The sequence below is a fragment of the Monodelphis domestica genome, chromosome 1, assembly GCF_027887165.1.
Source record: "Monodelphis domestica isolate mMonDom1 chromosome 1, mMonDom1.pri, whole genome shotgun sequence".
In the NCBI taxonomy this organism is placed as follows: Eukaryota; Metazoa; Chordata; class Mammalia; order Didelphimorphia; family Didelphidae; genus Monodelphis; species Monodelphis domestica.
The window spans coordinates 493,143,387-493,163,403 of record NC_077227.1 but is presented as its reverse complement, the minus strand read 5'-3'; the positions used below and the strand labels follow the sequence as shown (position 1 = coordinate 493,163,403).

At 38.7% G+C, this 20,017-nt stretch overlaps 1 pseudogene; it reads left to right on the top strand.

Annotated features, from left to right (window-relative positions):
- Nucleotides 1-16,308: 16,308 nt before the first annotated feature.
- On the top strand, nt 16,309-18,112 carry LOC100027392 (serpin B6-like; annotated as a pseudogene).
- Nucleotides 18,113-20,017: the final 1,905 nt, after the last annotated feature.

Sequence of the window (20,017 nt, the reverse complement as noted above, 5' to 3'; positions counted from 1 at the left end):
CACAATTCCTTTGGGTTGTGATCACTGTCCCTTCCACTCCTCTCCTATCTCCTCCCCAACCCTCATCCCCTCATCCTTGTCCCCTGACCTTCCACTTTTTAAGGGTGGATCCTGACCCTAGAAGAGTCAGGTTGGTCTTTCTTTGCTCTGCATTGGCTTTGGGCTTACTGTCTAAACTTCTTTTTGGAATGAAGCTACTTAAGCTAAAAGCCCAGAAGATCAAATCTGAGATCTGGGAGAGTTGGGACCAAAGTGGTTTTAGAGTCAAATGACCTGGGCTTAAATCTACCATAGATACAAGTTGTTCTTATCCTGAGAGACACCAGCCCTGACAATTCTACCTCACATCATAGATTTTTATGGAATTTGGGTGACTCTCTGTCTTCCTTGCTGAGTCCTTTCCCTTCTCCCTCTCCTTTTTCTTTCTTTTTCTTTCCTTTTCCTTTCCTCTCCCTTCTCTCTCCCATACTCCCTGTCTACCTCTCCATATTCTTTCTTTTTTCCTTTCTCTTTCCATCTACCTCCTTCCCCTCTCATTCTTTTCCCTCTCTCCTTTCTTCCCTCTCACTTTCTCCTCAACTCCTTTGCGAATTCACAGCTCAGTGGCCTGATGCAGCAGTCCCCAAATGATAGAAACCTAATCTTCCCCTGGGAATGCAAACTAGGCCAGCGAGTCACTGGGGTTTCTCATTATGCAGACTTCTGCACTACTGGAGGCTGCAGATGGAGCAGGCTGAGCTCCTTTGACAGAGGAAGAAACCATGTGGAGGGGGCCTTAAGTCACACTTCTCCCTGCCTCCTGAGAACCCCAAGGAAATCTGGTGAGCCCATATCCCTTCTGTGTGGGGGACCAGGTCCCCCTATAGCTGAGAGAGGCACCAGGATCCCCTCCATGGTTGTGTCTCTGAAGGCTGCTTTGCTGTCAAATTATTATTTAACTTCCAAAGGTCTTCATTTTGCTTCTCCCTATAAAGAACTGAGTAGCAGTATCTCCCTTCCCTGCTGTTATATCTGTACCCACTCTGTAGAGCCCTTCCCTGCCATCATATTAATTCCCATTCTATGTAGACCTTGCCCGCTGTCATATCAGTGCCCACTCTTTAGGCTGATCTTGAGAGGGAGAGGGGGAGGATGTCCGAGTCCATATTACAAATCCATGAGGAATCTCTCCACATTTCTCTGCCTCTCTGCCAGCTGTGAAACCCATGGAAAGAGTCCCTGCTTCTTGCCACAGAGAAGGACTAAGATAGTATCTGCAGTGTACTGAGTGTTCCATAGAGGAAAGAGAGGAGATAAGGAGAAATTAAGGGCTTTCATTTTAAATGAGGCTTTTTGAGGCAAATAGCATCTTCTTCTTGCTTGCTTGCTTTTTAGAAAAAGAAATGAAGATGATCAGTTTCTGATGCTGCACCCTGAAATGCACCCCTAATCAGTCAGATCACTTCAGTACATGGTCAGTGTGTCAATCAAATTTTACAGGTCTGTGTGGGCCCTGTGAAGTTTATCCTCTAAAGTACATCTTCATCAACAAGAAAGAATATTTCTGGAAAGGGGCATAGTGTAGGATAACTGATCTGATCAATCAATCACAAAACATTTATTAAGAGCCTGCTATGGGTCAGGCACTTGGGGATACAAAGAAGAATATGAAAATAGTTTCTGTCCTGAAGAATCTTTCATTCTATGGTGCAAATAACAGTAGAAAAGACCTAAAGAGCTTTTAGTCCAACTGCTTATTATTCTTTATTAGTTTTACTATTGCTAATATCTTTAAAGATTTTTTTAGTCTAAGTGCCTTTTATTATTATTATTATTATATTATTATTGTTATTATTTACTATTTCTAAAATTCCTCAGTGGGCAGAAATGCCAAAGCTTGATTCAGTTTTCCTTTCCACAGTTTAAAATGTTGTTTCATACCTAAGATAGAATGTGGTCACTTAGTCACTTGACATGCATTGATTAACCACCTACTATATGCCAGACACTATACAAAGTTCTGGGGATACAAAGGAATAAAAGGTGAGGAATGAATTCTCAAGGAGGAGACAATTTGTAAACAGCTCTCTAAAAACAAGATAAATTCAGAGTAAATTGGAGATAATCTCAAGGAGGGGGGAAACTAAGATTTCAACTGGGAAAGACTTCTTGCAGAAGGTGAGACTTCAGCTGAGGGAGTCAGAGAAATCAGGAGGGAAAGACATGGAAGAAGAAAGTACCAACCATGGAGGTTGGCCAGGGAAAATGACTGGAGTCCAGCGATAGTGTCTTGTTTAAGGAACAGCAAGGAGGCCAAGGTCACTGGTTTTCACCATGTTGAGGAGTAGGGGTAAAGTATAAGAAGATTAGAATGGTAGAAAGGAGCTAAGTTTTGAAGGATTTTACCCTGAAGACAATAGTAAGCCTCTGGAGTTCATTGAATATGGAGAGAGGGTGGTGACATGAGCAGACTGTGGTCACACAGAATTGGCTCATGTATTTTTCTCTTCCCATATCCAATATTTGGTTAGATATATAATAAATGAACAGATAGATTAATATAATAGAATTAATATACTAGATTAATAGATAGCCCTATAATAGACTCTCACAATTGAGGGGTAGGAGAGAGAACTTTTCTTTCCCCTCACAACAAAGGTCACTGAACCAGCATTTGCAACAGGAGGGCCACACAATTAAGAAAAATAGACTAGTAGAAGCCCCTTTCTCTTCCCTTCTAGCTCAAGAGAGCTTCCTTTGAGATTTAGCTCAAATCCTACTTTCTGCAGAAAACTTTTCCTATTTAGTTGCCCTCAGCTGCTACTTCTTCCTTTGTGAGAATGTCTTCTATTTATTTTATGTATATTGTGTATGTACATAGTTATTTACATGTTGCATCCTCCATTAGAATACAAACTTCATAGGATACTTTAAAAAAATGAGTAGAACCAAGAGAACATTGTACATAGTAACAGCAATATTACATAATGATCAACCTTGAACAACTTGGCTATTCTCAGCAACACAAAGATCCAAGACAATTCTGAATGCCATACACTTCCAAAGAAAGAACTGATGGAATCTGAATACAAATTGAAGCACTCTCTTTTTTGACTTTCTTTATCTTGGGATTATTTTGGCTGTATTTTCTTTCACTACATGATTAATATGGAAAATGTGTTTTATATGACTACAAATGTATAGACTTTACCAAACTGTCTTGTCTTTAATTTTCTTTCTCTGTTTTTGCTCTTCCTGGTTTAGGTATCGGCACTCTATTTGTTTTATAAAAGGAGTTTGGCAGGACTTCTTCTTTACTAATTGTTCTAAATAATTTATTTAATACTAGAATTGGATGATCTTTAAATGTTTGGTAAAATTCACTTGTAAATCCATCTGGTCCTGATGTGTTTTTCTTAGGAAGCTCATTTATGGCCTGTTCAATTTCTTTTTCCAAAATAAGTTTATTTAGACATTCTATTTCCTCCTCTGTGAGTGTAGGCAATTTATATTCTTGCAAGTATTCTTTCATTTCACTTAAGTTACTAAATTTGTTGGCATATAATTAAGCAAAATAATGCCTAATAATTGCTTTGATTTCATCTTCATTAGTGGTAAATTAATCATTTTCATGTTTGATGCTAGTGATTTGGGTTTTTTTCTCCTTTAAAAAAATCACATTAGCCAATGACTTATCTATTTTGTTGGTTTTTTCATAAATACTCAGTTTTATTTATTAATTCAGTGTTTTATTAATTTAATTTTGTTAATCTAACCTTTAATTTTTAGGATTTCCAATTTGTTTTTTTAATTGGGGATTTTAAATTTGTTATTTTTTAGCTTTTTATTGTATACCCAATTCATTGATCTAGTCTTTCTCGATTTAATTGTTATAAGCATTTAGAGATATAAACTTTCCTCTAATTGTTGATTTTCATGTCTTCCATATATTTTACTATGTTGTCTCATCATTACCATTCTCAATGAGGAGGAAGGGGAGGGAGAATAGGAGAAAATTTGGAACTAAAAACTGTAAAAATTAAGGCTAAATAAGGTTTTTACTTGTAATTCGAAAAAAATCTTAATTTTTTAAAAACAAAATAATGTAAGGTCCAAAAGGGCAGGGGCTGTTTTATTCCTCCTTGCCTTTCTTCCTATCCCCATCATTTAGCACAATTCCTGGCATTCGATAAGTACTCAATAAATACTTTCCCCATGGCTCTTATATGGGGCATAAGAACCAGACCTATAATTTCAGTGGTATAGGGAACACCAGGTTGGAGAAACTCCCTTTACCAAAACAGGTCAGTACCTTTTCTGACACTTCTAGTCTTAGAAAGTTGCCCAGAACATAGACAAGTGATTTGCCTAGGGTTATACAGCCAGTGTGTCAAAGGTAAGATCTGAATCCAGGTCTTTTTAGCTCCCAGGCCAGCTCTCTATAAACTATACCAAACAACTTCCCACTCTTTTCTCATTAAAATAAAATGTATCTTCCTTTGACACTACAACATGACATGGAGGCAGTCCTGGGGTTTTTAAGCCTTTGATAGAACACAAGCTCTATCAAGTCCCACCAACCTAGAAGAGCTTCAGGTTCTGGTCTAGCAATGTCTAGTAGGTCAGTCCTTGACTGACTAAGAAGTTGATCCATGGAAGATTGGCCATCATGTAATCATTTTATTTTTATTTTTTTTTGGGTGGGGGAGAGGCTGCAGCAGCAATTTATGAAATGCTGTCTGTTATCACACTGATGAAATCATGGATCTTTTGAAGTCCTGAAAAAAGAGAAAAATATATAAATAATATAAATCATGTCATTCATCACTTAAAAAAAATAGCTGTTTACTATTTTTCAAGTGCTCTTATAAAACCTTCTTATGAAATTCTGTAGAGGACCTATACAGTGAAGTGGGAATTTTTACCTGGCCTTCAGTGGTGTGCACAGAGCAATAGTGGACTTCAGTCTAAGGTGGAAGATTTTTTATATTTGTAGCCATAAATGTACATGGATGGAAGGAATTAGAGTTGCTTGTGCATAGCTACACTAGGAATCAATCATATATTTTCTGAAGGAAGTTCCTATAAGTTAACATGAGTAGTGAGGTCTACATGTGAATAGTGACTTGTTGTCGTGTGGTTCAAGTGGATGCAAATTATACATCGTTAATCTTCTTCTCCCCCCCCATCCTTTTCCAAAGGAAACTTTTTTTCCATGCTAGGAGGGTAAGCCAGAGGTGAGGGGCAGACACTTGGCTAATCAGCTCTCCTCAGATAGAGGGGGATCGGTACTGGACTAGAATTATATCTGTCTATTCTTTTGAATATTGTTAGTCTCGGGAAAGGATTAGGCTCCATCTAACTTCTGATTATTTTGTCAATTTTAGGGGAAAGGGAGCCCTAACCTCTGAGGTTTGACCTCTTTCCCATCAAATATCACTTCCACAATGAACACATGTAGAGAATAGCAAAGAAACCCATTTATCCAAATCATAGCCACACATAAATTGAAGAAGGTGTATATATAGGAGAATATATACCAGACAATGCAGAATGAATACAGAGTGAAGGAAATCTCCCATAAAGATTGAGCTCAATCAAGAGAGACATTCCATGATCTCTCCCAAGAGGAAATTTCCCATCATCTCTAGTGTAGCAAGTGTGGGGTAGCTGTGGTTTCACTCATGTCTTCTGAGAGTCTTTTCCCTCAGTAGCCTGAAGTGGGTTGATCTCTTCCATCTTCTCTCTTGTAGCTGGAAGCCAGAAGCATCTGAAGAGACTCAACCCTAGGAGAATTCCAAAGGAGACTGTTAGTTAGAGTCCCAAAGGAAGATGGGGAAGGTTAGAGCTCTCTTACCTCTCACTAACTTTGCTAGCAATCCTTACACAGGGAGTCTCCATCAATAAGGAGAGAGCTCCATACCAATGGGCTTTGAGACTGGGGTTACATAAGGCCATATATTGTGAAGGAAATGGCACTGGATTTAGGGTTAGAAATCCTAGATTCAGATTCTTGTTTAGCTACTCTGTACCTACCTTCTGGTAAATTATTACTTAACCTCCCTGAAACTTAGTTTCCTCATAAAAAAAAAACAAACAAAACAAAAAACAAAGAAATGAAGAGCTTAGATGAGATTATTTATAAATTATTTCCAACCCCAATTCTAAGCCTTTGTTTATTATGCCTCTAACTCCTGGTGTTATCTTTATGTGAGTATAACCTATGATTTGCACATAACAAGCACTTACTATAAATTTAAAAAATATATTCAGTCCTTTGTTTTCAAACATTTTCACATCTATATTCCCACTTGGTGTTTTTTACTCCCTGGAAGCTATTTCTGATGAATCCAGGAAGGCTTCATGGAGGAGAGTAGGGTCATAGGCATTTTATAGCTGATGAGAGAGGCAGATTGACAGTTTCACTGAACCTACATATTGGTGACATTTTGGAGATGGTTCAGAGGTGGGAGAAGAGATGAGAAAGACTGATGGTCCCTAGAGGCTCACACCTCTTTGTTCATTCCCTACCCCCATCCCAGAATTGGGCTCCATCTGCTTGGCCCACTCCAAAAAGTCTGCCTTGTCATCTCAAAGCTGATTCAAAGTCACTCCAGAATATTCTGTGGAGACTGACAACATAAGCACTGAGCATGGAGTGTACATTAAATACATATGTGAGAGCGTATACAGGCAACATTTGAAACGTCGACCGGAGCTAGCTGCCATATGGGGATGTTGTTGTGGAAAAAAATATTTATAAAATGGCTTTTCCAAATGTTTAATCTACAGCAGATGCATCTTAAATTAATCTGTTTGGCTTGGCATTCACTGTGGGGAGACTTTTATTCATCATACAGACCTCCTGTAGCAAAGGAAATGGAGATTGTTCTAGGAGTCATCTGTTTGTGACTAAACAAAAAAAAATAAGATCTTGAGGGGAAAAAATAAATGCTTAGGGTGGTGGAGGGAGGAAGGCGAACAGAGAAGCTGTTTTGGAAAGTTCCATCCAACAGTACTTCTTCTGGGGGAGCCTTGTTTTAATTTTCAGCTCACAGAAATTGTACATTTAATCTTCCCGATTGGAATAATAAACTTAATGACTATATATCTTGCTAAAAAGTTGCTCAGTCACTTTCATTACAACCAAGCGATGGAGTCCTACTCTAACTCGTGATTATTGTATTTCAAGAGAGTTGGAGTAAGTGCAGATAATAGCTCATCGGAAATATTTAAGTGTATGCTGGGATGAAGCAGAGAGCTATCCAGGTAAGTGCTGGTGCTGATGTGAGATGACAAATGTATGTGCTACTGTTGACCCTTGTCTTATGGCTTTTGAATACACAGAGGATCTGTTATTTCATTGGGATGAACTTCTAGCATGGGAACTCCTTCTACCAATACAGATCGCCTACCATCTGGGATTTATTAGACAGATCCTGAAGAATTGCCTGAAGCACTAAAAGAGTCAAAAAGCTTTCTTTCATCATATAAGATCACAGGATTAGTCAATGTTAGAGATGATACTTGAACCTAACTTTCCCCAACTCAAAGACTGTTTTCCAGTCTCCACACTTTACCATGACCAATGTGGCATAATGATCTATCAATTGGTCATTTATTAAAATGATGTGACTATTAAAATCAATCAATTGACAAACATTTATGAACATGAAAATGTTAGCTCTGTGCTAAGTTCTAGGGATACAAGAAGAGGCCGAAGACAGTCCTTGCCATCAAAAAGCTAACAATAGAATGGAGAGATAAGGAAATCTACCTTTCCTAGCCCAGGAATAATTTTTGTCGACATGACTTTTAAATGGGAAGGTGTTCATTGGTTTGGGATTCTGGAGTCTTCTGCAAGAAGATATATAGGCAAATAATTTAGAGGGACCAGATTCCTCCAGATATTATTGAAAGAAAATAGTTTCATTGATAAAATCTAAGATGTGGAAACAGAAAGCCCTAAGAGCAAATCCTGTTTCAGATACTTACTAGCACTAAGCTTCAGTTTCCTCATCTGTAAAATGAGGATAATTATAGAACATACCTCACCAGGTTATGGTTAAGAATCAAATGAAATGGTATATATGAAGTGCTCTGTAGATGTTAAATAAAATGTTCTATAAATAACAGCTTACCTCAGTGCCTGGCATACAGTAGGTGCTCAATAAACTTTGATTGATGTTTATTATTATCAGTACCAGTACACAGAAGATACTGAACACATCCATGGCAAAAGAGTGCCTCTCTGAAAACATCAAGAAGAGATTAGTAATGAGCTTACCCACTATTAAACCTTTCAGTGTGGCTGCCTCCTTCAGCAACAGCTAATTGGGATAGTAGCTGGGAATCCATTTTCTAGGACTTGTTACCTCCAAAGAGGTACTATTTACAAGAATTTTGGGTAATGAGGAGAGCCTGGAGGAATACACTTTGATATTTTAGGACTAGATTTCAAAGGTGTGGGTACTTCCTCCACAAAAACAGATTGTAACTCTCTCCCCATCTAGTGATTATAAGCTCCTTGAAAGCAGTACTATTTAACTTTTATAGCTTCACCATTAACATCGGAAACAATGGCCAACACATAATAAATACTTAATATTTGTTGATTTACTGTAGCTACGAATTAGTTAAGGTGGAACAATGTTGGTTCTGGAGTCAGGAAGACCTGAGTTCAAATTCAGTCTCAGTCCTTAATACTTGTATGATATGTCACTTAATTGCTCCATGCCTCAGTTTCCTCATTTGTAAAATGGGAATAATAATAGCACTTACCTCCCAAACTTGTTATAAAGATCAAATGAGATACCATTTATAAAGTGCTTTCCATGGTGCTTGACATATTGGCAGTTATCTGAAGCACTAAAGCATTAAGTGATTTGCCCAGGTTTGCAGAATGCCTCCTTGACTCAAATCTCTGTCTGCTTCAGCTCCCTCATCTATAAACTGGGGATAATAATAGTGCCTCCCTCCCAGGGTTATTACAAGGGTCAAATGAGATAATACCTATAAAGTGCTTCGCAAACCTTATAGCATTATATAAACATTTTATATAAATGTTATTGTTATTATTAGTTTAAAATGTTCATCACCTGATGGACAGACTTCCAAGGGTGATATTCTCTTCCTCTCCAGCTGGTCTTTCAGCAACAGCTAGAAAATCAAACTTAGCTGGAAATCAAAGCTTTTCTAACTTTTTAATTTTGCGTCCCATGGTCATGACCTTCAAGAATGGAGGTTTACTGGGGAAGCCCAGTGGATAGAGAGCCAGGCCTGGAGTCAAGGGCACCTGGGTTCAAATCTGACCTCAGATACTTCCTCACTATATGCCTCGGGGCAAGTCACAATCCCAATCACCTAGCCTTACCATTCTTTTGCCTTCAAATTGATCATTAGCATCAATTCTAAGACAGAAAGAAAGAGTTAAAAAATGACAATGCAGGGCTACTTCTGCCTCATAATTAGGCATCAGAGAAGGATGTCAGTAGACAATAATGAGATGTTATGATGAAAAACTAGGGATCTTGTGAGGTATAACCTTTTGAAGTTAGCAACAGAGATGAAGTGATTATTAGACATTCAAATAGGGACTGGGTGATCTCTTGATTTAGGTGTTGTCAAGAAGGTTCCTACATTTGGGAAGGAGATAAGATGATTTCTAATCTGAATCTGAGTTACATTATGATCTAAACTTAGAATCATAGAATCTCAGAGTCAGGAAGGATTTCAGGGGACATATTGTCCAACCCTACCTGAAGGAAAAAAACCCTCCAAATATCCCCTCTACTATGTAGACATAGTATGGTGCCTAGCACATAGCTGGCAATTAATAAATGCTTGTTGACTGACTCAGTATCCCTGAGAAGGAATTATTTGGTCTCTGTTTTGAAGATCATCAGTAATGCAGAACTCACCCCCTTCCAAAGGATTCGATTCCATTTTTCTATAGCTTTGATAATTAACAAGTTTCTCCTCATATCTGTTTCTTGGGAAGCTTACCCTCCATAACCCTTAGTTCTTTCCTTTGGAACCAAGCTTAGCAAGTATAATACATCTCCCAAGTGACAGTCCATGGAATATATGAAGGAGCTATCATGTTCCTATCTTTGCCCACTCCTGTGCCCTAGACTGTGTCCCAGACTGAGCTTAGTACTCCAGGTATGGTCTGTCCATGGCAAACAGAGTACAGTAGACTAAACTTTGTCTTATTCTGGATGCTTTACTTTTTATTAATGCAGTCTAATCTTGTCTCCCCCCTAAATTTTTTGATGTTATATTACAGTGTTGATTTAATCAAATTCATGGCCCACTAATCCCACAGTCATTATTGTTGTCATAGTCATCGTCGTCATCATCATTATTGTCTTCTTGTTCTTGTTCTTATTTTCATTATCCTTCTTTTCCCTCTCTTCCTCCTCCTCCTTCTTCTCTCCTTCCTCCCCTTCCTCCTCCCATCCTGTTCTAACAGTGATTTCAAACCAAATTTAGGACATAATAATTATCTGTATTGTACTTTGACAGATAAGATTCAACCCATCATCATAGCCTGGAAGGATCTTTCTGTATCTCAATTCTGTCACCTACATGTTTGAGAAGGATGTCACCCATGCCTTCATTCAAGCCAGTCACTGAGAAATATTAAAGAAAACAGGGCTAAAGATGGATCTCTGTAGTACTCCACCAGAGACCCTCCTCCAGGTGAACATTGATCCATTAATAACTGTTCTTTGGATCCAACCATTGATTTGTGGAGTTGTATTATCATCCAGCCCACATCTCTCCTTCATAGCCATAGGGCTTTCAAGAGAAAATTTGTCATATGCCTTACTAGAAATCCATGAATACTACATTTACAATATCCCCTTGATCTACCAGTCTAATAACCTTGTCAAAAAGTGAAAATGAGGTTATTGGTCGGCTTCCTCTCTCTGACAGTGACTTTAAAAAGTCACAGGGAAGTAAGACTAAACTTGGTCCTACCAGGCCCCACAGGGCAAATCTAGGAGTTCTGGGCAGCATAGAAAGAAAGTCTTTGGGAAACAAACAAACAAAACAAAACAAAACAAAAAAAACTTCTTAACATTTAGAGCTCTCCAAAGGTGAATTTGAGCAGCCTCAGGAACTCATGAATATTCCATGTATGGAATCATAGAATTTTCCTGCCTCCCTCCTTACCTACCCCTCCAACCCCCTCCCATCCCCAGGTCAAAGCTGGGCAACCACTTCTTGGGACCGCAACAGAGGAGATATCTGCACAAATGTAGGATGGGCTAGGTGTCCTCTCTGAGTTTCCTTCCAAAGTGGAGAAACTGTAATTATGGACATTCTGGTGCTTGTCTGCTGTGCTACCATTAGTGTTCTACCTCAATTTCCTTTAGCAGTAGCTCTGGCCCAGCAGAGTCAGAAATGAATTTGACATATACTTGTTCTATCCCTTTAAGCTTTGTGACAGTCATCCTTCAGGAGGAAAGGCCCCTTATGAATGCAATTTCTTTCTCATTAATCATCCTTACAGACAGGTCTGAGGCTCTCCTTCCTCTTAAACAAACAGGAGATGGGAGGGGGAGTGGTGTGGTGGAGAGAAGGGGCCCTATTCTTCTGATTTGATAATGTCTGCAGATTTGTGTAATAAAAACCTCATTGAAGGAGTTATCTGCTCTCATCTGGTTTTCCCTTTCATAATTCACAAAGGTTTGTCCTTTCTGGGTTTTTCTTTTTTTTTTTATTCTTCCTTTGAGGAGGGACACATAAACGGATAAGATAATATCATTATGGGGCAGTAAGATCTTTATCAGGCTAGAATTTTGAAATGTTCCCAGCTCTGCTCCCCAGCTGCCTGGCTTTCCCCTTTTCCCAGATCTGAGGGTCCTTCCTCCCTTGCCTTCTGACTCACCCGCCTCTTTATTTCTCCCGTTTTTAATTTTCTCAGCCTGGTGTCAGGAAGATTGGTAATCTAAGACACTAAAAATCCAGGGCAGCATCTTTGGGGACTTTCACTTGGGAAAGCTGCCTGCGAAGTCTTCACGACAACCTTCCCCTTCCTCCCATGGCAGTTCTTGCCAACAGACTACACCCCACATACCCCAAAGATGCAGGCAGCTGCTCTCCCTAATAGGATGAAAACTCATCTCCACCAGCAATCGCCAGAACCATTACCTACATGTGCCTTTGGCCCCCATGGCACAGATAGAACAGTATGTGTGCAAGCAGTTCCATTTCAAAGAGATTTGTTACTGGATATAACTTTGGACTTTGCTTTCTTAGCTCCTATATCCCAGCATGCATAAAGACTCTGACCTTTTTGACCAGTTTTGTAGATCAAGTCAGCCCTGATAAGGCAAGCTGTGGTTGTTTGGGCTCCATGCTGATGTTGAGGAAACATCCTTTTGAGCCAAATTTGAAAACAAAACATTTGCTCAAATATTTCCAAATGATGGCATCTTTCCCCTTTCTTTCTCCCTCCTCCCTACCAGAGAGTCCAATAGCTATATTTAGAGCTGCAAGATGGTATAGTGGATAGAGCACCTGGCCTGTAGTCAGGAAGATCTGAATTGAAATCTATCCTTAATTGCTGTGCAAATCTGGGCAAGTTACTTAGCTTCTGTCTGCCTCTATTTTCTCATCTGTAAAATGGATATAATAAGAACACTTTACCTTCCAGGGTTGTTGTGTAGGTAAAGTGAGTTAATATTTATAAAGCACTTTAAAACCTTAAAGCACTATGTAATTGTTAGATATTCTCATTATTATTACACAAAAAGACGTGCATCTTTAAAAAGTTGTGTATAAATTCAATTCTATTTTCAAATTTAACTTGCATGACTATTTCAGAAAGACTTTTTCTTAATTTCTGATTGGCTTTCAGTGGGCAGTAGTTTTTAACTCTTGAATACAAAATCTTAGAGTTGAAAGGGACCTTTAAAGATGATCTACTACGATCAATCCATATTCCAGATGAGGACATTGAACCTCAGAAAGAGGGCAGTGACAGCCCAGAATCATACAGTAAGTCAATTGTTTTCTGTCCTTTGTTCTCCCTACCCTTCTTCATCTGCTTGAATGTATCCAAGCAACAGCTATCTTTAAGCCTCAACTCCCCAAATTCTTTAGTAATTACAAATGCAAACAAAAAATTCACTTTCCTAATCCATTCCAGTCAATTCAGAAAGCATTTATTAAGTGTCCATTTTGTGCCAGGCACTGAGTCTCCCTGATGGTACAAAGATAAAGAAACAGTCAATGTCCTCAAGGAACTTCCATTCTACTGGGAAAAGTCTATGAATTCTTAGATGAATCTTTATATAAAGTGTCATTTCATATTCCAAGTAATCAATCTATCTATGTTTTGGAGGGAGCCTGGTTTGATTAAAGCCCTCTTCCTGGATCTCAAGTCAGCTGGAGAGGGCTCCACCACAACCTCTCCACAACATTTTCCCTGTAGCTTGGAGATCTTGGAAGGGAAACCAACCACCTTGACTATTCAAGGGGACATACTTTTGATGGCCCCTTGCACATGCCTATTTGTAAGGCAATTATGAGAGAATAAACAATATGCCAAAAAAGAGTGTCACAACAGGGATTAGAAGCGGGAGCTAGGTGAGTTTGACTGAAAGATAGTCACCGCCTAGAAGAAGGCAGACCTGCCAGATTGGAGGAATTTGTTTTAAAAAACCACAAGTAGACATGAGAAACCACCCTCTAGCCTCCACTTCACTTAGATTTGTGTCAAAGTGTTTCACAGAATTCTTGGGCTTACCATGGATATGAGAGGAAACACTAATGAGGCTCAGGGAAGCCACTGACAGAAAATGTCATGGTATGTTAGCTGACATATGCTGACAGGCAGCCCAATCTGCTGAAGGTAGAAATGGGAGTTCTATCTCAGTCAGCTTTCATTCTCTCCTCCCCTTCCCAAATATTCTCTCTGCTTGAGGGCTTGGTTTGGTTTGGAGAATTAGAACTATAAAGAAGGGGCCCAGGTGGAAAGAGGGCTTTACTCATCTCAGACCTTTGAATTAACACCACTGCCCATCATGGGGCAGCTAGGTGGCACGGTTAATAGAATGCCAGGGCTGGAGTTAGGAAGATGAGTTTTCCTGAACTCAAATGCGGCCTCAGATACTTACTAGCTATGGGCAAGCCACCTTGTTTGCCTCAGTTTCCTCCTCTATAAAATGAGATAGTAAAAGAAATGGCAAACCATTCCAGTATCTTTGCTAAGAAAACTCCATAAATGGTCACAAAGAGTCAGACACAACTGGAATGAAAATGACAGTAACAACCCTCATACTACAAGCTTTGCTAAGGTGGCAGCCCCATGGTCTTTAGATGTCATCAGCCATCTTTGAGCATCCATTCATTCCTCTTTCCCTTAGTGCAAACCAGACAAAGGTTGAGTTTTTTTTTTTAATGAACCTTTCTAGGGCTTCAAGGAAATAAAATGAAGTGAAATAAATTTAAAGCATGAACAATTATTGATTTTGAAGATTCTCTGAATTGGAAGGGGCCTCTGAGGCCACCTGCTCCAAGCCATTCCTGAGTAAGTATCACTTCTACTACATCCCTAAGAAATATTTATCCAGCCTCTACTTGAAGATATATATAGAGAAGCCTGCTTTCTGTCCAATTTTGGACAGTTAGGAAGTTTTTCTTTATAAAATACTAAATATATATCCCTTTACAAATTCTACCTATTGCCTCTGAGGTCAGATAAAAGTCTAATCCTCCTTCCCCATAATAGTTTTTTATACTCTTGAAGACCACTATGATGTTTCCCTTTAGCCTTCTCTTCTCTAGCAAAAGAAGAGAATAGAAGAAGAGGAGAGGAGAGGAGAGAGAGAAGGGAAAGAAATGAAAAGAAAAGGAAGAAAAAGAATCTCCTTTACCTTCAATAGATCCTTGTATGCGGAGGACTTGAGGCCCTTTGCCATACCAGTTATCCTAAGAAGGTTCTCCAAAATAGGGATCTAAAATGATTGACCACCATAGAGTACTTTATGACTATTGTCTCTTTTATTCTGGGTACTATACCACTCTTATTAGTTAACTGATTTTTTTTACCCCCAAATCACATTATTTGAACCACATGGAAATTTTAAAATACAAGAACCTTCAGTTTTTTATAGGAATTATTATCTAGGCATTACACTCTTACATTTAAAAGGACATTGATTTTTTTGAACCCCTGTATAAAATTTTACATTTATTAAATTTATGTAGATTAAACTTACATTTATATCTTACTCAATTTCCCCTTGTTAGATGTATCTTGACATTCTAGGCTGTTGAAATATTTTTGAATCTGACTCATGCGAAGTGTTAGCTCTGTCTCCCAACTTTGTGTCATCCTTACATCTGATAAGCATGTCATCTCTGCATAAAATCATTCCCAATATCTCCAAATTCTAGAGCACTCCTTCCCAAAGTACCTGGTATTTGACCTCTCAGATTCTTTGGCCCTCTCACTCATCTTTTTCTCCTGGATGCTCTCTCCTCATGAGATGTCATGTCATATCTATATCTATATCTATATCTATATCTATATCTATATCCATATCCATATCCATATCCATATCCATATCCATATCCATATCTATATTTTATCTATATCTATGTCTACAAACAGTTTCAGAAGGAAAGTACTAGATGCTGGGAGCAAGGAATGGGGAAGTCAGAAAAAAACTGGGAGAGATTTCCTGCAGAAGGGATTTGAGATGAGTCTTAAAAGAATCCAGGTAGGAAAGAGAGTAAGGAGGGAAAACATTCCATGAATATTGGACAACAAGCCAGGAAAAAGGCAGCATCTGGAGATAGAATGTCATGTGTAGATAGTGTGTGCAGATAGATCACTGGTGTAGATAGATCATAAAGTGGCCAGAGTAGAGTAAAATATAAGAAGCCTGCAAAGGTAGGTGAGGGAAAGGTGGTGGAGGGCTTTAAATGTCAAATAAGGGACTTTAAATTTGATCCTGGAGATAATAGAAAGCCATTGGAGTTTATTGAGTGTGTGTGTGTGGAGGGGGGGGGGGAAGGTGACATGGTAAGACCAGAGCTTTAGGAAATCACTTTGGCAGCTGAATGAGCATGAATTGTAGTGGGAAGAGATTTGAGGCAGGGAGACCAACCAAAAAGGTAATTGTAATAGTTTAGATGTGAGGGAACAAGGGCTTGCATCAGAATGGTGGAGGGCAGCTAGGGAACAACTACAACACAATCCAGAGTAGTGGCCATGTGAATGGAAAGAAGGGGGGAGATGCAAGAAGCATAGAGAAATGACAAGATTTGACAACAGATAAGAAATATGGAGATAGTAGAGAGTTAAGGATGACAACGAGGTTTAAGCCTAGGTAACTGGGAGAATGGTGACATCTTTTTCAGAAATAGGAAAATTGGGAGGAGGAGAATTTGGGGCAGGCAGGAAGACAGTGATTTCTTTTTGGGATATACATACACACGTATATTTGTATAAGAATTTGTTGTCTCCTCTATTAGAGTATAAACTCTTTGTGAGTGATATTATTTTATTATTTGTTCCTGTACCCCAATGCTTAGTAGAGTGCCTGACATGTAATAGGTGCTAAATGACTACTTGCTAATCGATTAATTGACCTATACTTTAATACACATTATCGATTAAGATATTCATAGCAAAGTCACCTGGTTCATTTCACTTTTTCCAAATTGTCATTGAGACATTAATGGCTACTCTTTAAGTCCAGCTGTTCAACTAATCCTGAATCCAACTAGCAATTACTATCTCACATCTTCACATTTTCCAGCTAGATCTAGCATGGGAGAATTTGTCAAAGGCTTATCTTAAGATGCTTCTATTCCTGTCCCTCAAGGCCAATACATGTCCTTGGGATAGCTCTTCACATTGATTCTATTGAGAATGTGGTGGTAAAAGCCCCAATTCTTTTTCTTTGCATAAATTGAGAGTCTGATGAATACTGATGATTATTAAAAAGTAAGGTTTTTAGTCTTTCCCCGCCCAAAGTTATAATCCTGAGCTGTTGGAGGAAGCAGCTGGAGCCACAACACCTACCGCACCCATTACTGCTAATACAGGTGTGCCACAATGGATGCTCTCTCTGAAGCAAAAAATGACTTTGCCTTTGGATGTTTTAAAAAAGAATCGGTGATGAAAATAGCTCAAAGAATGTGTTATATTCTCCTCTGAGCCTCTACTGTGCCCTGTCTATGGTCTTAGATGGGGCCCAGGGAAATACTGCTGAACAGATACAACAGGTTCTTTCTTTTAAAAAAAAAGATACAGATATCAACCAACGTTTTCAGTCCTTTCTTGGAGAAATTAATAAATCTGGTTCTTGGTGTCTACTAAGAATTGCCAACCAACTCTTTGGAGAAAAGACTTATGATTTCCATTCATCTTTTAAGGATTGTTGTCAGAAATTCTACCATTCAAATATGGAAGAACTTGACTTTGTTCATGATTTTGAAGCAGCAAGAAAACACATCAATAAGTGGGTAGAAGAAAAAACAGAAGGTAAGATTGCAGAACTTCTGCCTAAAGATTCCATTTCTCCAGTGACCTGTCTGGTACTTACAAATGCTATCTACTTCAGTGGAAAATGGAAAAAAAAACAATTTAACAAAGAAAAGACCACTGAAAAGATGTTCAAAATCAGCAAGGAGGAGCAAAAACTAGTACCAATGATGTATCAGAGATCTACATTTCATATGACTTACATAGGAGAAGTTCTGCCTTAGTTCTGCCTTACACTGGAGGACAAATGAGCATGGCCATTTTACTTCCGGACAAGAACAGGGATATAAAAATGTTGGAAGAAGCACTTACTTCTGACAAATTAGCAGATTGGCTAAATCTAGACATGATGGACCAAACTGAGGTCCCAGATTTAAATTGGAGGGGAATTTAGACATGGAATCCATTCTTCAAAAATTGGGGATGTCGGATGCATTTGATCAAAGCATGGCTGACTTTTCTGGGATGTCAGCCAGGAAGGATATATATCTATCCAAGGTTATTCACAAGGCTTATGTGGAAGTTGATGAAGAAGGCACCAAGAGAGCTTGTGCCACTGCAGCAATCATGAAGATGCGATGTGCAAGAATTACTCCAGCATTCATTGCTGACCATCCTTTCCTTTTTGTTATCATTGACAACAAATTAAAAAGCCCTTGGCTTTTTGGTAAAGTCACCTCTCCATAAAGAGTTCATTACTCTTTATAGTCTTTACCCACATGCCACTTGCCTCTTTTTACATAAACTCTGATGCGCCTATGATCCAAAGTGTCCTTGTCAATATGATAATTATAACCCAGAAATAAAATTATCTATTGGAAAAAAAGTAAGTTTTTTTCCTACAATTTTTTACTTAGATATACAAAGAAAACTGTTGCTACAATGAAGAAATCCCTTCACTGCTAAGGGACTCATTAATAGTTGATAATTGAAATTTTCTGCTCTGCACTATAAATGAGTAAACTGAGTACAGTACAAATACACAGTTTGTCTAGGTTATATAACATCGTGATATTCTCTGAATTCTCCCTCTGGATTGGACATGTAGGAGCAATGTTTCCCCCCACAAGCCACAAGTCCTTTAGTGCTGGTAACTCTTCCTTCCTTCCTTCCTTCCTTCCTTCCTTCCTTCCTTCCTTCCTTCCTTCCTTCCTTCCTTCCTTCCTTCCTTCCTTCCTTCCTTCCTTCCTTCCTTCCTTCCTTCCTTTCTTCCAGAGCATAAGGGTTGGCAATAGGGTTTAAGTGACTAGCCTAGGATCACACAGCTAGGAAGCATCTGAGCCAGATTTGAACCTAGCATCTCTCATCTCTAGGGTTGGCTCTCAATCCACTGAGCCACCCAGCTGCCCCCAACTGCATGCTTTCTTCTTGGCCTCTTCTTCCAGTGGCTTTGTGAGTGGGATTTTTGACCAGACTGACTTGATCTTTACTTAGGAGAAGAGTCAAGTTTAGAGTTGGAGCTTACTCAATAATGTGCTAGCGAATCTTCAACATTGTATCCAAAAACAACCCAAATATTTGTAGGACATATTTTAAAATTTAATTTTCATTATTAATATTTCCCTATCACTTTCTTAAATCTAGACAACCCACAAAACAGCAAATCAAGCTGAGAATTGTAGTATTTGCTGATTTTTGAGGTGTAAGGTCAACATTGAAATTTCACTGTTTGCTCTATTTAAAAGCAATCTAGCACACCCCAAATCTTACTGCTCCTCTCCAAATATCCCCTCACACTCCATTCTTCCCTAGACAATCTTAACCATTGAACCTCACAAACTAGTAGCACTCCATCTCTGCTTTAGGTACCAGTCTTAGCAAGATTTATAACAATAATATCTTTTCATAATTCTCTAAAGCATTTACTAAAATTCTGTATTAAAACCCTTTTGTTGAATTTATGACATCACTTTTGCATTTCAGCATGAGAAATCATGGTGCATTTTTCCCTATTTAATACCATTTGGAAGAAATTATTTATTTAAAAATCTAGATTTCCTAATTTTTGCTTAATGAATCAGTTTTGGTGTTCTAATTGCTTTCATGAATTAAAGGGTGGGTGTATGGTATTTGGAAACGTCAGCATCCACAGTGTGGTGACAAGAATACTTGATTTGGAGGGGGAAAACAGAGTTCAAATTCCAGCTCTGTTTCTTACTAAGTAGGTGTTAGCCAGTAACTCATTTGGCCTTTTTGTGAAAGGAGGGGTTGGACTAGAAGATCCCTGTCTAATGTCCTTTTAAGCTCCAAATCCTATGTTCTTTTGGTCCATCACCAAGCTAGAGGAATATCTTTCCTTAAATCAGATACCTTATAGTTAGATATTCTTTGTGTACCCATTGCCATAACCTCCATCTTAAGAAGGCTATTTCATATTTGTCCAGAGGCACCTGCCTTCATAACAAACTGCAAGAAGAGAGTCATCACTCTTCACCTGTGGTGGTTTTTTTAAAATGCTTCAGACACGTCTGAAATATAATGAGAACAGGGATTTGTCTGCCCTGATTTAATTACTACAATCCAGAT